At 35.6% G+C, this 22,696-nt stretch overlaps 1 protein-coding gene across 5 annotated transcripts in view; it reads left to right on the forward strand.

Moving 5' to 3' along the window:
• The window catches only part of BCHE (butyrylcholinesterase), an 86,607-nt gene that overhangs the window by 32,024 nt on the left and 31,887 nt on the right, over positions 1-22,696 (forward strand). The window lies entirely within an intron of this gene.

Below are 22,696 nucleotides of genomic sequence, written 5' to 3' on the forward strand. Positions count from 1 at the left end.
TAAATTGTATCCTACATCTCTATGATATTTTATAATTTTATTCATTGAAAAAAAATTCTGAGCTCCAATTATAAGCCAGACACTGTGGTGAATGTTGTAGAGTTAGTAGAAATATACTTAAGAATAAAATGCAGACCTGCCACCTAAGAGGTACCACTTACTGCTGAAAGACAGCAGCAAATAACAATTTTCCATGCACAGTGACAAGCGCTACACCATGAGTAAAAATAGGCTTCTGTGGAATAAAGCATCGAAGAACCTCAAGTCAGTCCTAGAGTCTTATGGAAACCTTTCTCAAGGAGAGAGCCCTTTGGGAAGATAAAATAGTTTTTGCAAAAACCCAAAGCTGACAAACAGAGCAAGAGAAAACAAGAAGGCAGGAGTGGGGAGACATGAGTCTGAAGAGTTTTGCAGAAACCAGTTCATAAATGTGTCAACTCTACTAGTTTTAGGATTATATTGGAAGGGCACCATGTGGAAACATCTTGTTTTGTTGCTTCCTTGTTTGTTTCAGTCAGGGCAGAATGCTATTAAATTTGCATTTTAGTAAGATCATCCTGTCTGCAGGGGAAAGATGGCCTAGAGGTGAGCAAAAAAGGTGACAGAATATGATTTAGAGATGTGTTTCAATGGACCAGGGCAGCAATAATAATCCTAGATTAGAAGGGTTATGTTGAGAATGCAAAGACCTGGCAGCGGGCACCTGGGTGGCTCAGTCAGTTGAGGGTCCAATTCTTGAGTTCAGCTCAGGTCATGATCTCCTGGTTTGTGAGTTTGAGCCACACATCAGTTTCTGTGCTGTGTGGAACTTGCTTGGGATTCTCTCTCTCTCTCTCTTTCTCTCTCTCTTTCTCATCTCCTTCTATCTCTGCCCCTTCTTCCCTCTCTCTCTCTCTTAAAAATAAATAAATAGGGGCACCTGGGTGACTCCATCAGTTAAGCTTCCAACTTCAGCCCCGTTCATGATCTCCCAGCCCCTCATGGGGCTCTGTGCTGACAGCTCAGAACCTGCAGCCTGCTTCAGATTCTGTGTCTCCCTCTCTCTCTGCCCCTCCCCTGCTCATGCTCTGTCTCTCTCTCTCTCTGTCTCTCTGTCTCTCAAAAATAAATAAACTTAAAAAAAATTAAAATAAATAAACAAACTTAAAAAAATTAAATAAAAAAACAAAAGACCAGTCAGATGATCGATTTGAGAGGTTCAGTGAATATGTCAGTTTGATGATTTGATGATGATATAAGACGGTTTGATGATTACTTAGATAGTTATAAAGGGTATTTGAGAAGGGGAAATCAATGAAGTTTACACAGTTTTCTGACTTGACTCAGTATCTCTTTTTTTAAAAAACAAATTTTTCTTTTTAATGTTTATTTCTTATTGAGAGAGAGACAGAGACAGAGCACGAGCCAGGGAGGGGCAGGGAAAGAGGGAGACACAGAATCCAAAGCAGACTCCAGACTCTGAGCACAGAGTTGGACTCCCAGCTCGAACTCCCAAGTCGGACACTTAACCGACTGAGCCACCAGGTGCCCCGACTGGTCAGGATCTCTTACTGAGTGAGATACATGTGAATGACAGAAATAATAAATTGAGGAGTTCAGTCCTTCACACATTGAGTTAATGTCTATGAAACACCCATGAGTTTTCATTGTTAGGCACTTGGATATAAAGAGTAATTTAATCAGCCAAACTGGGTGTGATCACTAAGATACTTTATGTACAATGGGAAACCTAACAGGACTATGATACCTCACAATATCCAACGTTAGGGAGGAAGAAAAGGACAAGCTGCCTAAAATTCAGAGTAAGAAGGAGTGGCTATATATTAAAAAAAAAAAGAAAAAAAAAGAAAAGAAAAGAAATTTGTGCTGTTTCTGAAGGCATTGCAAGTAAATTTCTGGAAAAGAAAGGTAAAAAATTAGCAAAATAAGCACCAAAACAATGACCTTTATATTTAATGATCTAGGTCATTGGTGTCATCCATCTGTGCTGTATCTTAAATTTTTTTAATGTTTATTCATTTTTGAGAGATGGAGAGAGACAGAGCATGGGGGGGGGAGGGGCAGAGAGAGAGGGAGACAAAGAATTCGAAGCCAACTCCAGGCTCCGAACTGTCAGCACGGCATCTGACTTCAGGCTCAAACCCATGGACTGTGAGATCATGACCTGAGCTGAAATGGGATGCTCAACTGACTGAGCCACCCAGACGCTCCTGGTGCTATATCTCAGATCTTCCAGAATCATATGAAGAGAGAAAAACATCTCTTCTTCTCCCACTATACATCAATTTAAATAATCAAAATATATAACAAAACATCTTATACCACTATGAAACATAAGCTTGTATTTAAGAATCCCTTTGGAAATGTATTTGTGTGTCTTCAGTAACCTATACTGAAAGACACCCTAATCAAATTTCCACTTTTGCCAAGCTTCCAAACCCCTCCCACTGTCCCTTCTGGGATTCCTGGTCTGTCAACAAAATTCACTGCAGTTTCAGTTTTTAAGCATTTCCTTCATTCTTTGGTCCTGAAGATTCTATTTTCCCTTCAGCCCATTCAAGGGATGACTGTTTTTATTTCAGTATTCATGTACCAGAGTCATACAACTGTCTACCTGAGTGCTCATCACCATTTCCAAAACATCATTCCACCCACCTCCCTCATTCCACTCTGAGGCAAATTCTATTGAACAATGTCAGACAACGCTACACACTCCCCATTCTTGCTGTAGGAGTCTGCTTAAATCCTAGTGAATCCTACTCACTCACCAATTTTGAACATCTAGCTTCCTTGTCCTCTTTCTACCATAAATCTTGTAAGCATTTTTAATTATTTCAGTGTTCATAACAATAATCCATCCAATGACTCTTTTTAATCTTTCTCACCTGCAGGAATACAACCTTCTTTATGTCTAAATATACAATTGCAACCAAACAGTTTAATGTGGCTGTACACACACACACACACACACACACACACACACACACACACACTGTACTAATAACTTTAAGACCTCACACTCAAGATCTTTAATGTTTCTTGCTATTAAATATTGCTAGCCAATTTATTTATTTCTCCAACTTTTCTAGAGAATATTATTTATTTACTCACTCTTCAAAGCCTAAACATTCCTCTGCCAGTCACACTTTCAGTTATAAACCTGCATTTTACACACACACACACACACACGCGTGCACACACATACACACAAACCCTGATTCTATTAGCTCACCAAATCAATCAACTTATCAGAATTCACACCTAAGTACCCTACCTTCCTCTTTCTGTAGCTAACTTTCTGTCTCCTTTGCCCACCGCAGGTGGGATGCATGGAACCCATCCACTCATGACTATGCAAGAATGTAGCTTTTAAAATTATTTTCCTTCTCTTTAGGGACGCATGGGTGACCCACTCAGTTGAGCATCCAACTCTCGATTTTGGCTCAGTTCATAATCTCATGGTTCGTGAGATTGAGCCCTGTGTGGAGCTCTGGGCTGACACCGTGGAGCCTGCTTGGGATTCTCTATCTCCCTCTCTCACTGCCCCTCCCCTGCTTGCACTCTTTCTCTCGGTCTCAAAAATAAATAAACATGAAAAAAATTATTTTCCTTCTCTCTTTCATCATTTTTCTTTATATATCATTCCTATTTTTATTAATGTATAACATCTTAAAAAAGACATCACATTGTTCAATAGCTACCTTCTCATTTTCCTATTCTCTTTGATAGCATAATATCTTTACCAATTGCCTACTTTTCTTCTCTCATTCTGTATTTAGACTATCCCATTTTCCCAGCCACCTCAAATTGACTAGTCTTGTAATGGTCAGCAGTTGCTTCTACATTACCAAATTATATAATCCTTCCTCAGTCTTCTTAACCTTTTACCAGTGTTTGAACTTGGTGCATTCTCTCCTTCTTGAAGCATCTCCTTCAGTTGGGTCCTGCAAACCCAGCCATCACCAAGTTTTGTCTAACCTTTCCAAAACTGTTTTAGTCTCCTTTGGGGTTTCTCCTCTTCAGCTCACCTCTGCATGTTGTAGTGTTCCAAAACTTAGTCCTTGAATATGCTCTCTTTTCTGTACATTTTCATCCCATAGGTGATCCCAACCAGCTTCATCCCTTTAACTACCATCAACATAATAATGACTTCCAAAGTTGTATCTGCAGCCCAGACCTCTCCCTGATTGCCCTGGACCTTATGTGTGTATTTGTGTAGATACTTACTATCATAAACTAAATAGTCATAATTTTCTTTTAATATTCTCCTCTTAGGCTTTCTTATCTCCGTTAAAAACAACTCCATTCTTCCATTTGCATATGCCAAAAATCTCAGGATAAATGTTGCTGCCTCCCTTTTTTATCATTCCCCATATCCAGTTTATCAGTAAATTCTGTCAACTTGACCTTTACAAAAATAAGCAAGCAAGAATTCTCTTAAGGTTACATACTACTTATAGTTATTAATGCCCATTACATATCTTTTTATCTAAAATAGTCATAAATATAGTCTGGACATTCAGTGATATTTAGAAATTATTGTTAAATTTATTTGGTAGGACACTTTGGTTTTGGCTAAGTAGGAATATATCCATTTTAGGGAGAGGAAGATGAAAACTAAATTGCTTAGATGCAGAATGTGGTGTCTGTATTACAGCATAAAACAAATGAATGGATGAAAGGAGTTTAATAACTCTTGACTACTTCTGCTCCTACTGCTTAGGTTCAAACCACCATCGTGTCCCATATATATTTTTTCACTAGCTTTGTGCCTGGTGTTAACTTTCTTGTGTTTGCTTAACCTTCATCTGTTGTCAACACAGCATCTCTGTTCCACACCTTTCTGTTTCCTTAATGTTTCTTGAACTTATAGGGCACACTTGATGCTGTTTATACTCAGAACTTTTGCAGAGTCTTCCTCACTGATCTCTGCCTCCTTCTTCAGATATTTCATGAATATACCCTTCATTTTCTTCAGCCCAAAATTCTGCCCAATTTTCCAGGCTGCCCAATTTTCTATGCATTTAACATTTTCCTTCTCTGCATATTTTTGTCCTCTTAACACATATTATTGAGCAGATTGGTCTTATTCACCATCTCACTCTCCCACCAAAATATAAGATCCAGAAAAATAAGGCTTTTATTTAAAACTGTATATCCAGTACCTGTAACATTGTTAGGCACATAATAGGTAGTCAACGAATAATTTTTCAGTAAGTGAGTAAATGAATAATTAAATGGATTCTTCTCAAGAATCTAAGAGAAGAACTAAGAGAGCTTAGTTCTTAGATCTCTTCCCTTTTTTCTTTTTCTATACTCTTCCCTAAGTAATCTCATCTATTTCTATTGTATTAGAAATAGATGAGATTACTTACTATATATGTGTGTGTGTGTGTGTGTGTGTGTGTGTGTACACATATAGTGTTTAATATATATTATATAATATATATATATATAAACATTAGTTAAGCACTATATATATATAGTGTTTAATATATAAACATATATAGTCTTAGACTATATTAATTATTAATTAATTAATTCCATCTGTAAATGTCTCCTACATTTCAAGTTACTCAAAACTTAAACCTTCCCTATCTTTAAATCCTTACTTTCTCCATTCTACATCAGCCAGTTCTATCAGCTCAACCTTTAAAATAGATCCAAGAATAATTTAGGTCTCACTGTTTTCAGATACAAGCCTATTCTACACCACCAACGTACCTGTTCTGGTTTACTACAATAGCCAGTCTCCCTGGTCCCTCCTTTGTCACTTTATAGTTTATTCTCATTCTTTATAGCTGCAGTTATCTTTTCAAAATGTTAGCCAAATCTTGTCACTGCCTAGATAATAGCTCTCTAGTGATTTCTTATTTTATCTAGAATAAAATCTAAATTTCTCATCATTATCTAAAAGGGCCTCTATGAGATGTTCTTTGTCTACTTCTATTAAGATTCTGTCCCTGCTTACAATGCTCCAGCCAACCTTGTGGTCCTCTTGAGATCACTTATTAAAAATGTATGGATAAACAGGCTCTGAGAAGTTGAATAACGTCATGCGAGTTCAGCCAGTTTTTAGTAGGAGAGTATAGTTTCAAAGCTTGTGATTCCAAACCACGTTTTATGCAGCCCTTCAGGGTGTAATGTGATACTGGGAGCAAGTTGAAGACATTAATTGAATCTGAGAACACAGAGAGTGCTTTCATGGAGGTTAAATATGGTGCAGTCTCATAGAGTTGAAGGAAAAGCAGAACAATAAATGTAGGTGTATATGCAGTGGCTGGGATTTTATGACTTGAGTCCAGCAAGGTGTTGTGGATGAAAGAATGTGGACAGAGACATGTGAATTCATCATGTACAAGAATAGTTAAAACTGAAAATGGATATGTTTGTCAAGAAAGGGGACAGAGGCAAGAAGCAAATTTGAGTGAAAGTTAACACTTGTGAACCCAGAATCTGAATAGCAGTTTGATTTTTAATTTAATATTTTTTAATGTTTATTTATTTTTGAGACAGAGACAGAGCATGAAAGAGGGAGGGTCAGAGGGAGGGAGACATAGAATCTGAAGCAGACTCCAGGCTCTGAGCTGTCAGCACAGAGCCCGACACGGGGCTCGAACTCACAGACTGAGATCATGACCTGAGCCAAAGTCGGATGCTTAACCGACTGAGCCACCCAGGTGCCCCTTGATTTTTAATTTATTACAAACATTTGAATAACAAGGTCTTTACTTGCCTCCAGAATATTGGGTCACAATGACAGTGATTGTAAAGATAAAGAAAAGGACTTACACCTTTATCAAAAACTCTAGGTGAGCAGGTGCAATTTTAAAAGGTCCTGCAAATAATTCTGAATAACCCCTAAATAGATGTGTCTCCTTATCACCACTGTTTCTCCTCTCTTATTTCTCTTCACATTAAGAATTAGTGCTTTATAGCATAAGAAACAGAAACATACTTAAAATATTTTTTTCAACTACACAGACAAAAAGCAGGATAATATAAGAGAAAATAATGGTGGTAGCAAAAGAGATATAACTTAAAAATGTGTATTAAATTAAAAGCTATTTCATGCATAATATTCTCATCGATGTGCAAATAAGATAAATTGTGGTAAATTCATGTCTGAAGGAATAGGTTTTCTAAAAAGTGTTGGGATGAAGATTTTTTCTTTTTATTTATGATTTATTTATTTATTTATTAAATTTTTATTTAATTTATTTTTTTAATTTATATCCAAGTTAGTTAGTATATAGAACAACAATGATTTCAGGAGTAGATTCCTTAATGCCCCTTGCCCATTTAGCCCATTCCCTCTCTCACAACCCTTCCAGCAACCCTCAGTTTGTTCTCTATCTTTAAAAGTCTCTTATGTTTTGGTCCCCCTCCTGTTTTTATATTATTTTTGCTTCCCTTCCCTTATGTTCATCTGTTTTGTATCTTAAACTCCTCATATGAGTGAAGTCATATGATATTTGTCTTTCTCTGACTAATTTTGCTTAACATAATACCCTCTAGTTCCATCCACCTAGCTGCAAAGGGCAAGATTTCATTCTTTTTGATTGCTGAGTAATACTCCATAGTGTGTGTGTGTGTGTGTGTGTGTGTGTGTGTGTGTGTGTGTGTATACCACATCTTCTTTACCCATTCATCCATCAATGGATATTTGGACTCTTTTCATACTTTGGCTATTGTTGATAGTGCTGCTATAAACATTGGGGTGGGTGCATGTGCCCCTTTGAAACAGCACACCTGTATCCCTTGGAAAATACCAAGTAGTGCAATTGCTGGGTGGTAGGGTAGTTCTCTTTTTAACTTTTTGAGGAACCTCCATACTATTTTCCAGAGTGGCTGCACCAGTTTGCATTCCCACTAGCAGTGCAAAACAGTTCCTCTTTTTCTGCTTCCTTGCCAACATATGTCGTTGCCTGAGTTGTTAATGTTAGCCATTCTGACAGGTTTGAGGTGGTATCTCATTTTGGTTTTGATTTGTATTTCCCTGATGATAAGTGATGTGGAGCATTTTTTCATGTGTCAGATGGCCATCTGAATGTCTTCTTTGGAGAAGTGTCTATTCATGTCTTTTGCCCATTTCTTCACTGGATTATTTGTTTTTTGGCTGTTGAGTTTGATACGTTTTTATAGATTTGAATACTAACACTTTATCTGATATGTTGTTTGTAAATATCTTCTCCCATTCCATTGGTTGCCTTTTAGTTTTGCTGATTGTTTCCTTTGCTGTGCAGAAGCTTTTTATTTTGATGAGGTCCCATGAAGATTTTTTTCTTAATTACAAGTATGTTTAAAAGATAAAACACCGTTTTATTTTCATTACTTTTTAATTCCAAAAAGATTGAAATAAATCACATGAAAAGTTGAAAATCTAACACACACTGAACTGATTTCTTGGTTCTTCTTTCATCCAACAAAAATAGCCTTATTTTTTTGTTGAACTTCCAACTATAATGGATCAGAAAGAACATGGCCATTATAGGAAGATACACTTGATCCTTGCCATATAGTTTCCAAGGTGATTAATTCCACCATGTCTCTATTTCCCTAATAAAACCTACCTCACATCTTTATTGGGAAAACATGTCCAGTAAGTAATATGAATTCTACTGTGGAAAGCCTGTAGGCAACAGCCAGAGTGGCTTTGGTGGCTATAGGACAGTGCTGTTATCACCTTTACCATTGCTGTTGTCATCTACTTATTCATCACACTTTCCACTTATTAAATGTTTTATTAAGACTAAGACCCATTTGTTAAATACTTTATTAATGTTTACTATTAAATATTCTATTATGATTCTAAACATTCTATATAGATATTTCATGCATTCTTTACAATGAATGTGTGTAAAATGCATTAATATTCCTATTCTACAAATAAATTGATGATTGGGGAGTTTAGGAAAATTGCCCAAGATCACACAGCCAATAACATTGTTTTTCTGAGAGAGAGAGAAAGAAATTGTGCACAAGAATGTGAGTGGGGGAGGGGCAGAGGAAGAGGGAGAGAGAGAATCTTTTTTGGGAGGGAGGGCAGGGGGAAAGAGAATCTTAAGTAGGTTCCACGCCCAGCATGGAGCCCCATGCTGGGCTTCATCTCACACCATGAGATCATGACCTGAGCTGAAATCCAGAGTTGGATGCTTAACTGATTGAGTCACCTAGGTGCCCCGCAATAGTATTTTTAGTAAATACCTTTTCCACCTTGTTTCTTGATATTAAAGTTGTTTCTAAATTATGGTACCTGAAATAATAGTTTAGAAACTTAAACTGTGAGATAAATACATTGTAACCAAGATCACTTGTTCCTCTTCTTCTTTATATAGCTACTATTTCTATGTAGAAAATAATTTTTTTCCACCTCTCAGATTAAGAAAGTTTTAAAATTTCTAATTTCAAGTATATATTTATTAATTTTACATATTATATTTCATAATTTATATTTACTTCATAATTATATATTCATATAAAATGTCAAAAATATATCTGATCATAGGAAGATAATTATTTCTATAGCTATAATAATAAAACAACATACAATTTAACAGAAAATAATATATTTTTTAAATTTATGTATTTTGAGAGAGACAGAGACAGCATGAGTGGGGAGGGGTAGAGAGAGAGGGACAGAGAGAATCTCAAGCAGGCTCCACACTGTCAGCACAGAGCCTGATGCAGGGCTCAAACTACATCAGCATGAGATCATGACCTGAGCCAAAATTCAGAGACGCTTAACTGACTGAGCCACTCAGGTGCCCCAGAAACAAATATTTGTAATTCTTTAGCATTACTTCAGATAGTTTTACATAAAATTCATGAAAAAGTGTCCAAGGAACACTGTCTTTAAATTCACAAGTTATTAAATCTTACTAGCCAATGTAAAATGATTATCTTTTTGGTTTTTATTATGATACATCTGCTTCGTATATAAGAAGTAAAACCCTATGACTGACTTAGCCGCAATTTGCAAGTCATTAAGAAATTACACTCAACATTGTCTCTAAGGAAGTCCAGGAGGGACTGCTTGAGCTGTACTTAGCATCTATGAGAACTGCAAAGTCCACTCTGTTCATCCTTCTTAAATTTCCTTTTCTAAGGAAATGCCAGAAAACTGTAGCCAAGAAGCAGCACAAGAAGTAAGGTTTGCTTTCAACACCTGTCAGCTCACCTCAAACTTTTCCATGAATCAATAGCCAGTTCTGAATTAGTACATGCTTGTTAAAGATGTTTGGCTATACTATTTGTCTTTCTTCATCAACAATATTACTATCTGAATTTTTTATATCTGTTACTTTGTTTATATATTGTCTATCTCCACAAATTAAAATAATGGATCTCTGTGATCAGGGACCTTATCAGTCCTATATCCATTGTCCAGAGAGGAATTCCTGGCACACACTAGGTGATAAAATTCAATGAAGAAATAACAAACAACTTCCTGAAAAAAAATTAGCTTGATATTTTATTGTGGATTAAAAAATGCAACAAAACACTGTCTATTATGTGATACATCTCCGATTAAGAATAACCTCACTGTCTCACAAGTGAAGAGGTTACATTTAGTCTGGAGGGGAAAAAAAAAGGTGTTTGTTGTGGCAGTGAGTGTAGCTGGTTTCAAGAAAAAAAATTATGTCATAAAAGAGAGTTTAGATATATTCTATGTGGGCACAAAACAGAGAACCTTTGGGTAAAATTCATATAGAGACCATTTTTAACAGTATAAAAAAAGAAAAAAAAACATATTTCTCTTTGAGAAAGAATAAAAAATATCCACAGTGCCTGGAATTCTAGCAGGGCCTGAATACAGGTCTGTTTTATCAAGTAGAATTAGTAATGAATAAAGTTGTCAGGGATTGGAACGACCTGGTCCAGAATGTGACACACATCCCATTATGGAAAGGGAATGAACAGAAGCTGGAATAGCTTTATGTAGATATTTTACAGGGAATAAAATACTGCATAGGAGATTGGACAACATTACTTCAGGAAACCTTTATTTATTATTGAGTAAAAATATTAAAAAAAAATTTAAGTAATAGAAAAGCTAGAAAAATATCCAGAAAAAGGTTAAGAACAGAAAATCATTGATTATAAAACATTTCCAACTCCATGTTAATAAATAAATATAATTCTTTAATGAGAAATGATTGACGCTGGGATAGGACATCATAAAAATTTTAAATAATATTTTAAAAAATATGGATAGGATAATTTCTAATCTATTAATTATTGTTCAAGTAATATAATAGAATTATTGAAAAACAGCATCCTATTTTATATTGTAGATAGAAAATATATAATTTACTGTTATCTCTCCAATGTTCATATAGACTTAATATCACTTAGATCAAATGTTTTTACCTCTCATTAAAATGAAATAAGATTGGTTTGTATATATAACTATTTTAATGATTAGAAATTAAATATGCTTGAGTGCTCACTTTGGAAAATTCATTGAGTGTAATTTGAAGCTCTGTATATATGTGCATTGCCATAAAATTTACTACTTAAATTATTTGTTATGCTGACAGTTTCTCCAAAAATGATATTATTGCTATCCATGTACCTTAATGTGGCACACTTGTTTCCATTACTTACTTTCCCTAAAAACAATGCCCTGTAAATATACAAATAAAATCATATATAGATAGTTGAAAGATTATATTTTGTAATATATTAATTAGCTAAATCTTTCTTTGCACATTAGAAAAAATTATATTTATATATTTATACATAAAATTATAATAAGTTGAAATATAATCAATTTAATGGTTTACTTACTTCAGCAAGGTCTAGTAGGCTACCCCGTGCCTTTACTGAGCACTGACTATACTAGGCTATGGGAATGAGCACACAGTCATGTTCTCCGCTCTCATGGAGCTTTTCAGTCTAATGGAAGTGATTACTCAAATATAGGGACCTCCAGTGAATAGTGATATAAAGAAAATAACTTTTAATTCAAGGAGAATTATTTGATATGCTCAAACTACACATTAAAGAAAAAAAATGCAATAATTGCGATTTTGTACAATTTTCTTAGAGCATTTGATTTCCCAAGTCTCTTCTAATGTTCAAGTGTTCCCTTAAAATCAAACTATTTTAAGATATATATGCTACTACAAAACTAAGTTTCCAGGACTTTTTCTTGGCATTTCCTAGGCTTATTCCTGAAACTGTGGGTTTGCTGCCATTATCTTTATGGCAGAGACTACAGCAAACCAACATGAAGTACAAAACTGATAGAATTTGGAAGAGTCAAAAGAGAAACAAATTTGTTTCCAGTTTGGGATCATTTTCTTATCCATAATTAATGTTAAGTTTGCCTTTTATTAAAATAAGAGCTCTAGTGTTGTTATGTAAAAGTGCTTCTGGAATTTCTACAGACCCTTGGACTGTAGTGTCTCTGGGAATTCATGTGATCATATACAAATGATAGTGGTTGATCTATTGCCACTAGAAACAAAATTATAATGCAAATATAATGCATTTGGACACTTGGAAATTAGGCAAGATATATGGATGCACTTGCCAAGCTAACAAAGAGAAAAGAAGAAAGAAAAGAAGGAAAGGAGGAAGGAAGAAAGGGAGGAAGGGAGGGAGAATAAGTTTCTGCTTCTCCCTAAGCTTCTGCACAGTGGAGGAAGTGATAAATGAAACTAAAAAGCAACTTATGGAATGGGAGAAGATATTTGAAAATGATTTATGTGATAAAGGGTTACTATACAAATATACAAAGAACTTCTAAAACTCAACACCCAAAGCACAAGTAATCCAATTAAAAAATGGGCAGAAGACAAGAACAGACATTTCTCCAAAGAAGACATACAGATGGCCAACAGACACATGAAAAGGTGCTCAACATCACTGATCATCAGGGAAATACAATTCAAAACTACAATGAAATATTACTTCAGACCTGTCAGAATGGCTAAAATCAACAGTACAAGAAATAACAGGTGCTGGCATGGATGTGGAGAAAGAGGAAAGCTTTCACACTGTTGGTGGGAATGTGCACAGGTACAGCCACTCTGGAAAACAATATAGATGCTCCTCCCCCCCACAAAAAAACTACCCTATTATCCAGCAATTGTAAATACTGCTAGGTATTTACCCAAAGAATACAAAAATACTAATTCAAAAGAATACATGCACCTCAATGTTCATAGAGCATTATCTATGATAGCCAAATTATGGAAACAGCCCAAGTGTCCATCAACGGATAATGGATAAAGAAGTGGTATATATACACAATGGAATATTAGTCATAAAAAAATGAAATCTGGCAATTTGCAATGACATGGATAGATCTAAAAAGTATTATGCTAAGGGAAAGAAGTCAGACAGAGAAAGACAAATACCATATGATTTCATTTGTATGTGGAATTTTAAAAACAAAGCAAACAAACAAAGTGAAAAAAGAGAGAGGGGAAGGTAAAACAGACCTTAACTATAGAGAACAAACTGATGGTTACCAGTGGGGAGGTATGTGGGGGATGGGTAAAAATAGGTGATCGGGATTAAGGAGTGCACTTGCTGTGATAAGCACCAGGTGTATGCAGGTATTGAATCACTATATTTCACACCTGAAACTAATACCACTGTATGTAAACTAATTGGAATTTAAATAAAAACTTTAAAAAGCACTAAATAAATAAATAAATCACTCTAGTGTTCAACCCAGTTCATTTTCTGGAGAGCTGGAGGAGCCAAACATTGCCTGGTATTCCTGTTTAACTCTCCAGATAATTAAACAAATCATTCTGTCCAAACAATGCAGAGGAAAGAAGAAAGAATAATTTACCAGACCAAGAAAGCTTGGTCATCCATCATGCCATACTTTACCAGGATAGTAAAGATCTTAGAGATCTTTTGTTTGGAAACCTTTTGCTCTTTCAGCTGATAAACAACTGAAGATGTGCAGTGAAAACCAATTGCTAAATGGGAACTGCATCTTGGAAATCAACTTGTTTGCATGACTCTATCCAACTATTGCAGTGCAGTATTTAGGAGAGTGGGTTAAGTACAGTGGCCACATTTAAATAGTAATTAAGATTTAAAAGTTTTTACAAAACAGAAATGTGTTTTAAGTTGGGTAACTTTTTCTTAGTTATTAATTTAGGGAAAACAAAATACTACATCTCAGCAAAGGTGAATATGTGTAGGAGGACTTAGATTTGGATTAAAAGGAGAAACATGTTTGTGTGTATTTGAAACATTTTCCTCCCACCCCCTTTTTTTCTTAAATATGATTGGGTTCAGCAACATTGATAACCAGTGCCAGGTTCTCTGTTAGGCACTAGTTAAAAAGAGGAAGAAGAGGAAGAAAGAAGGAAGAAAGAAGAAAGAAAGAAGAGGAAGAAGAAGAAGAAGAAGAAGAAGAAGAAGAAGAAGAAGAAGAAGAAAGAGGAGGGGGGAGGAGGGGGAGGAGAGGGAAGAAGAGGGAGAAGGAAGAAGAAGGAAGAAGAAAGATGAAAGAAGAAGAAGGAAGAATATGGAAGAAGGAAGAAGAAAGAGGAGGAGGAGGGGGAGGAGAAAGAGGAAGAGGGAGAAGGAAGAAGAAGGAAGAAGGAAGAAGAAGGAAGAAGGAAGAAGAAGAAGAAGAAGAAGAAGAAGAAGAAGAAGGGGAAGAGGAGGAGGGGGGAGGAGGAGGGGGAGGAGAAGGAAAAAGAGGGAGAAGGAAGAAGAAGGAAGAAGAAGGAAGAAGGAAGAAGGAAGAAGGAAGAAGAAGAAGAAGAAGAAGAAGAAGAAGAAGAAGAAGAAGAAGGAGGAGGAGGAGGAGGAGAGGAAGAGGAAGATGGGGGAGGAGGAGGAGGAGAAGGAGGAGGAGGAGGAGGAGGAGGAGGAGGAGAAGAAGGAGAAGAAGAAGAAGAAGAAGAAGAAGAAGAAGAAGAAGAAGAAGAAGAAGAAGAAGAAGAAGAAGTAGTAGTAGTAGTAGTAGTTGTTTAGACAAGTTTCCTGAAGGACTCTCACCTCATGGGGCACTTTGGGTGGCTCAGTCGGTTAAGTGTCCAACTCTTGATTTCAGCTCAGGTCATGATTTCACAATTCGTGGGTTTGAGTCCCTTCTGGGGCTTTGTGCTGCCAGCCCAGAGCCCACTTGGGATTCTCTCCTTCTTTTTCTAGCCCTCCTATTATGTCTCTCTCTCTCTCTCTCTCTCTCTCAAAATAAGTAAATACACTTAAAAAAATCTTACCTTACTTTAATATTCCACAGTTTTACTTTTTATGATCATCCTTTAGACTAGATGTTTCTTTCTTACCAGGCATCCACTTGCATAGCACATATCTAGCTATACTATATTATAATGGGCCTTTGCTTATTGCTAGTGCTGAAACCTCAGCCCATATGCTGCCTACCTTCAGTTACTACAGTTACTAATTATTCTCAAAGTTAGAAGATGATATGCAGCTAAACATATCTCATTTAACTAATGGTATTTATTTAACTGAAATGTAATGTGTTCCTTTTTATTAATGGTGAGTGAAAATAAACCTCCCTCTCTTTTTTTCTTCCATAGGTGGTTTAGCCTATTGATATGGTTTGTTTTTTGAGCAAATTTGGTAACAGGATCATACAGTTTTTTACATGGCCTTTAGGATTCTTCTCTTTTCTTCCCTTCTTTTCTTTTCCTCTTCCTCTGATCTCTCTTTCTCTCATAAATATCTGTATTCCTATTTTACTGTGAGGTTAAGAATGTATTCCAATCCACTAGTTAGGAATGATAAATAATAAAAATTTAATAACCAACTTGACCATGGACTGTATCCACACAGTAGATTTAGATGCAAGAAGTCATTGTTAAAGAATTTCTGAATTACTGACAACTTCTGTGTTGTACTATACAGTCCTGACCTTCTGGGTACCCAGACTCTTGCCTAGAATAACAAACCTGTTGGAGTAAGGGGGAAACTTAACAAACCAATGAATCTAGAGACTTGTTTGTCCATAATTACTTCTCTCATCTCCACAGTTTGCACTGGAAATGTCAAGAGATGGAAGGAAGCAAACAACAAAAGTGAACTAGGTTTAGATATTTGCATTAAATATAATTTAAATTGCAAATAATCTATTTATAAAAAACTCTCTATGCACAACTACATTATTATACACTACATATTGCTTTAGTAACTAATATTTTTGCCCTTATTGCCTACAAAGGGAGAACAGTACGACCATAAAAACCTTCCTAACAAACTACAGTGAATCTAGATGAGGCCAAAAATGAACCTTGGAAAAGAGCTGAGTTTCAGTTTGTGAACAGGGCTTATGAGAAACTCAGAAAGTCATGCATATTGTGACTCCTCATCAGCTGATGTAGGACTTGGACATTAAATGCATTATTACTTTAGACACTTAAAGAGCTAATGTGAGTTTTCAAGTTTTTAACCTGAGAAGAGTATTATTTACAAGACTTTTTGTCATCTTAACACATGAGAATAAAGTTAATTCCTCTCTTCTAATACTGTGAAAATTAATATTTTATAACTGATATTAAATTCATCTAAAATACATCCAAAGTTCTGAAGGCTAGTCACTTAGTTCTCATTTAAGCAAGGATTTATTGAACGTATAGTTTCTGTGCAGGCTTATGATACATGCTGAATATGCAAAAATAAGTAAGATGTTATTTACTCTAAAGCTCAAAATATAGTTGTTATCTATATAGTCTGGTACTGGTACTTTTACAGTGAATTTCAATAGTATGATATAAATTACATTTGTATATAAGTGATATTTGTTCAATTGTTTTTGGTACCTCTAATATTCGAGTTGCAGAATACACACACACACACACACACACACACACACACAGGGTCAGGAGTCAGATACATAGAAATATGCATGTTTGTGTGTTTGTATGCAAAGAAAAATTATTTAAATTATTCCATTTGTCTTTAAAGATTCATCTTGGAAACTTGTAGGAAACGATAAAGTTCAGTATAAGTTCTATAAAATTAATTGATCAACCTAGGATACAGCCTTATAGGTTAAAATGGAGGCAGTATGTTTGAATTATTGGGAATGCATTCACAAATTAATACTAAGTTGATTTAAGAGAATTCAGTGGATATTTAGTTGGTTATATGATTAAGAATATATGTTACAATTGGGGCACCTGGGTGGCTCAGTTGGTTGAGCGTCCAACTTCAGCTCAGGTCATGGTCTCTCAGTTCGTGAGTTTGAGCCCTGCGTCCCCGCGTTGGGCTCTGTGCTGACAGCTCAGAGCCTGGAGCCTGCTTCGGATTCTGTATCTCTTTCTCCCCCTCCCCTGCTCATGCTCTGCCTCTCTTTGTCTCTCAAAAATAAATAAATGTTAAAAAAATTTTTAAAAGAATAAATGTTACTATTAATTTAATTTAAAAAGCTATTGTTTGGTCAGTTTTAAAGATTGAATAGTTTTTAGCACACTTAAATGAAATCAATAATGGCACTTTGTCAAATTTATAAATATAGTCACAGAAAATGTCTCTAGAAGGAATAAAACTACTTCAAAATGTATTTAATGTCTATATTTATCGTAAGGAGTTGCCTGTATACAAAATGAAGCAAAGAATATGATCTTGAGAGAAACAGGATTTTATTTATCCCTTGCTATGTACTAGCATCACTGTTTTACCTGTCTTCATATTTTTCTAAAATAGATTATATTATGAATTCATGTTCATCATTATATACTTATATATGAAGAGAAAATTTGTTTACTATGTTAAATTGCTTTGTTTGCTCTTTACATAAATGTCAAAATAGAAGCAACTTGTGAAACTTTTCATTTTCTGCTACCACTACTAATCATGATATTATCTCCTTTTTAGTTTCTTTTTGATCAGTTTTGCTCAATTGGTTCCTAATTTTTTTCTAAGAATAATAAATCTGCACATCTCACTTTTTAAATGAGATCTCCTAGGCACAAATTTATGCTATGTTATCAATTATGTTTATTTAAATGTTAAACTGTCATGGTAAAAAATAGTTTACGTGTAAGGCACATGTTAAAACTATCCTATAGACTCTTATAGTCATATAAGTCATCTTTGAAATATAATTTCCCATGTGGTGGTGGTTTTTAAATGTGAATATTTACTATAGTTAAAGACAAATGAGATAAACTACCATGATGTTGTGATGTTTCTTATTTTTTTCTTCATATTTATTTCCTAAATACTATGATTCAGCACAGTTTTAGGTTGTAAATAAATGATGGTTTGCATGGAGCTTACCCTCTGTCTTAGCCCATTCTTGCGATACCAAGATACCACAGATATGGTAGCTTCTAAACAACAGCTCACACTTTTGGAGACTAGAAGTCAAAGATTAAGTTACCAGCACGGTCAGCTTCTGGTGAAGACCCTCTTCCTAACTGATAGCCAGCTCCTTCTCGTTGTGTCCTCATGTGGTGGAAGGGGCAAAGGATCTCTATGAAACCTTTTGTATAAAGACACCAGTCCCATTCATGAGAGCCTGCCTTTATGGCTGAAGCACTTCCCAAAGGCTCCAGCTTCTAAGACCATCACTTTATTTTGAGAGCATGCAAACATTCAGACCACAGCACTCTGTAATGAGGAAAGAGGAAAATGTGCAGTTAAAATAAATTTTGAGAATTATTCAGCCATAAAAAAGAATGAAATCTTGCTATTTGCAATGACATGGATGGAGCTAGAGAGTATTATGAAAAGTGGAATAAGTCAGAGAAAGACAAATACCATAGGATTTCACTCATATGTGGAATTTAAGAAACAAAACAAACGAACAAAGAGGGAAAAGAGAGGCAAATCAAGAAACAGACTCTTAACTGTAGAGAACAAACTGATGGTTACCAGAAGGGAGGTGGGTGTGGGAATGGGTAAAATAGGTGGTGAGGATTAAGGCATACACTTCCTGTGATGAGGATCAAGTGTTGTATGCGAGTGTTAAGTCACTATATTGTACTCCTGAAACTAAAATTACACTGTATATTAAGTAACCAGAATTTAAATAAAAACTTAAAAAGTAAATTTTGAAGTGTGAGGAAATTGAGACTGGCCATTTTAATGGAGTCATCAAGGAAGGCCTGTCTGACAAGATGGTAAGAGGAACATTAGACCAAGGAGCTACAATATAGGAAGGGACAGGTGCTGTGTGTCCTATGAATTCATTTATTGCAAGGTGTATATTTTTAAATGTCATTTCTGCATTGAAATTTGGAAACTGAGTCAGAATATTGGTGTTCCTGGGGAATAGTACCTTCAAGAGCTTGTGAATCCATTTGTAAGACAGAGATTCCCTCAGTAAAATAAAGATTAGCCACTAAATTCCAACTGTCTACTTCCATTCTGTATTTGTATCTCAAATTTAACATGCAAAGAGCTGAATTCTCAATATTTTCCTCCAAATATGTTCTTCTTGCAGCAGTTTCTATCTCAGTAATGGCAACTCCATTCATCCTTCTAATTTTTCAGGCCAATATCCTTGGTGTCATCCTTGACTGCTCTCTCTCTATATCTACTCCATTGGCAAATTGCAAGGGTGCTCTCTACCTTCAATACACTCAAGATATGACCACTTCTCTCAACTTCTACTACTACCTACCTGGTTCAAACAACCATCATCTCTCACCTAAATTATACAGTGGTCTCCTAGGTGCTCTCTCTGATTCTGGCTTTGGATTCTCTGCAGTCTATTCCCAGAATTCCAGCCAGATAATCTTTTGAAAAATATAAGTGAGATCTTGTCTCTTCTTTGTGCAAACCCTCCAATTACTTCTCCCACTGAGAGTAGACATAAAAAGCTTACAAGGACCTATAGTTCACTAATTAATGTGGTCTCCTGTTACCTCTCCAACTTCCCCTCAGACTACTCCCTCCCTGGCTGGCTCTACTCTAGCCCCACTCTCTTACTCACTTTTCATGGAAAACTCCAGATGCTTATCTGTCTTGTAGCCTTTGCTTTCTAGCCCTTCTGTTGAAATGTTCTTCCTCCAAAAAATTGCATATCTCAGTCCTCTTCTTCTTCTTTACTTAAAAGTTCCTTTCCTATCAAATATTGCAGCTTCCCTACCCTGAGGTAGCCAAATCAAGGTTAATGGCTCAGGCCTTCAGACTTCCAAGTTAGCCCAAGATTTCTGACACTAGTTGCAAGTTCAAAGCCACCAGATCCACCCTCACTTCAGAATAGTGGGCTCTAAATTTGAAGTCTCTGTGAACTTCCTCAGATTTAATCATGCCCCAGAATGACTCACAGAACTCAGGAGAGTGCTATAATTATAATTGAAGTTTTGTTTTCTTCAATATTTATTTGAGAGAGAGAGAGAGAGAGAGCGAGCAATCTTTTTTAAAAGATTTCTTTATTTATTTTGAGAGAGAGCAGGGGAGGGGCAGAGAGAGAGAGAGAAAGAGAAAGAGAGAGAGAGAGAGAGAGAGAGAGAGAGAGAGAATCCCAAGCAGGCTTTGTGCTGTCAGTGCAGATGAGGGACTCAATTTCACCAACTGTGAGATCATGACCTGAGCCAGAATCAAGAGTAGACTACTTAACCGACTGAGCCACCAAGATGCTTCACAATTGCAGTTTTTATATAATAAAAGGATATATATCAGAACCAGTCAAAAGAAGAGATACATAAAACAGGATCTGGTACTGACAGGATTCCAAAGGCAAAGCTTCTGGGACCTCATAGATGCATTACCTTCATGGCATTAATTGTGGCAATGTGTACATGGAGTATCACAAGCCCAGGAAGGTCACCTGAGCTTAAGGTTCAGAGTGTTATTGTAATTTCATTATATAGGCATAGTTGATTAAATTATTAGCCACTGTGTTTGAACTCAATCTTCAGCCCTCTTCCTCTTCCTGGAGGTCAGGTTGATATTACCTAGCTCAAAGTCCCAACCCTCTAATCACATGGTTGGTCCTTCTGGAATGGCTGGTTCCTTCCATAAGATATCAGTGTGAACAGCCCCACCCTGAGTCAAGCCTTTAGCAAAAGCCATTGATGCCCACCATGAGTCGCCGTGTTAGCATAAACAGTTCGGTATGGTGCAAAATTCCAAACATTCAGAGGTTACCTCATAGGAACTATGGACCAAGGCCAATCAAATTCATTATTGCATATTCCTTCACCACTGCCCCCTCTCTAGAACTATTACTACCCAACATATTGTATTTTCCTTATTTATCTTGTTTATTGTCTATCTTCCTCAAAGAATGAATACTGCAAGGGGCAAGAGTTTTTATTTTTGTCTTTGTTGATTTTCTGTGACTTAAATAAACCTGAAATTATATGCATTCAGTATTTGTTGAATGAATAGATGAATTTTTTTTTGCTAAATTCAGATTCTCTAATAGCCCTTCTACTCTGTAAATTAATATACAATTTTATTCAAGTGTGACTTAACATAGAATATAAATCTATAAACATTTTCATATTTAAGAAATTATCCAGTGTCATCTGTAGCCCTCTCACAGGAGTGGAATATTTCAGATGGCCTTTCAATTTACAACTACTAATCATGGCTTTATCTTACTAGAAATATATTCACTTTAAAATCATTGTATAGCTTTCTTAGATACCATTGTCTCAAAATTCTTAATCAAAAAGAATCTTAATTCTTATGTTAAGATTGATAGGCAATCCTGGGATTTATAATCCCAAGAAAACTTGATGCACAGAGCTGAATGCATACTTTGTCTTCATATCAGGCATCCTGAGTCAATTAAAGTCTTTTTTATAAGTCTATTCATAAAATAAGACATCAAATCTTTGCTCAAATATCAATGACAAGCAGGTAATTTCCTGAAATACAGATGTTAGGAAAATACTTTGCCTTTTTGGTTAAACAAGCTGTGTCTTAAAACTTTTCAAACCTACATAAGAGGAAAAGTGTAATGAATGATATTTAGACCGCTTCTGTATACCACAAAGTAGGGAAAAAATCTCATAGTAAAAACAGAGCAGAGATTTCTCTATTTTATAAAAAAAAAATTCAGGTATTAGCACTTTGAAGTCTATATTTTGTGACAAGAACAGGAAATATTTTTAAAAAACAGCAAAGCCAAGATGTTTAAATATATCTTATAGTTTTGAGACTAAAATTATATAGTGTTTCAGAATTGTGTATCTGGAAAATACGTTGTATTTCATAAAGTCTTTAATTGATGTGGATAGAAAGTGAATTATATCTCTTGTTAAGTTTTAAATTCTTCGAAGATTTCTTCAAATTATACAGTAAAATGCTCCATCGCTTCAATAGCTATTTCAATCACTTTTTGAAAACTATATCTGCATCCATAGGCAAAGGAATTTTATTATCTCTGAATTGCATTTTGGAATTTCATGAGTTATTTCATAGAACAAAGTTTGTCAAATGAACACGGGCAGTGCCAATAGTGCTTTGCTCTTGAACTCAAGTACGAGTCAGCTCACTTTAAGTCACCATTTGCAGCAGCCAGAAATGAATGAGCAGTTAAAATCGTGCCATAAGTTAATTAGAGTGGAATTAGAAGGAAAGTGGGCAATTTAGGAACATAAGAATTGCTGTACCGAATCAGACCAATGGTTCTCCTGGTTTAATATCCAGCCTCCAGCAGCTGTACTTGTTAGCTTCTAAAGCTTTAAAAGAAAGGGAAAAGACTATATAATTCACCTAGACAAGTGTGCCATCTGTGATCCAGAGAAATTTTCTTCATGACCTCTCTCAAATAATACCCTAA

The sequence above is a fragment of the Acinonyx jubatus genome, chromosome C2 (assembly GCF_027475565.1).
Source record: "Acinonyx jubatus isolate Ajub_Pintada_27869175 chromosome C2, VMU_Ajub_asm_v1.0, whole genome shotgun sequence".
NCBI lineage: Eukaryota > Metazoa > Chordata > Mammalia > Carnivora > Felidae > Acinonyx > Acinonyx jubatus.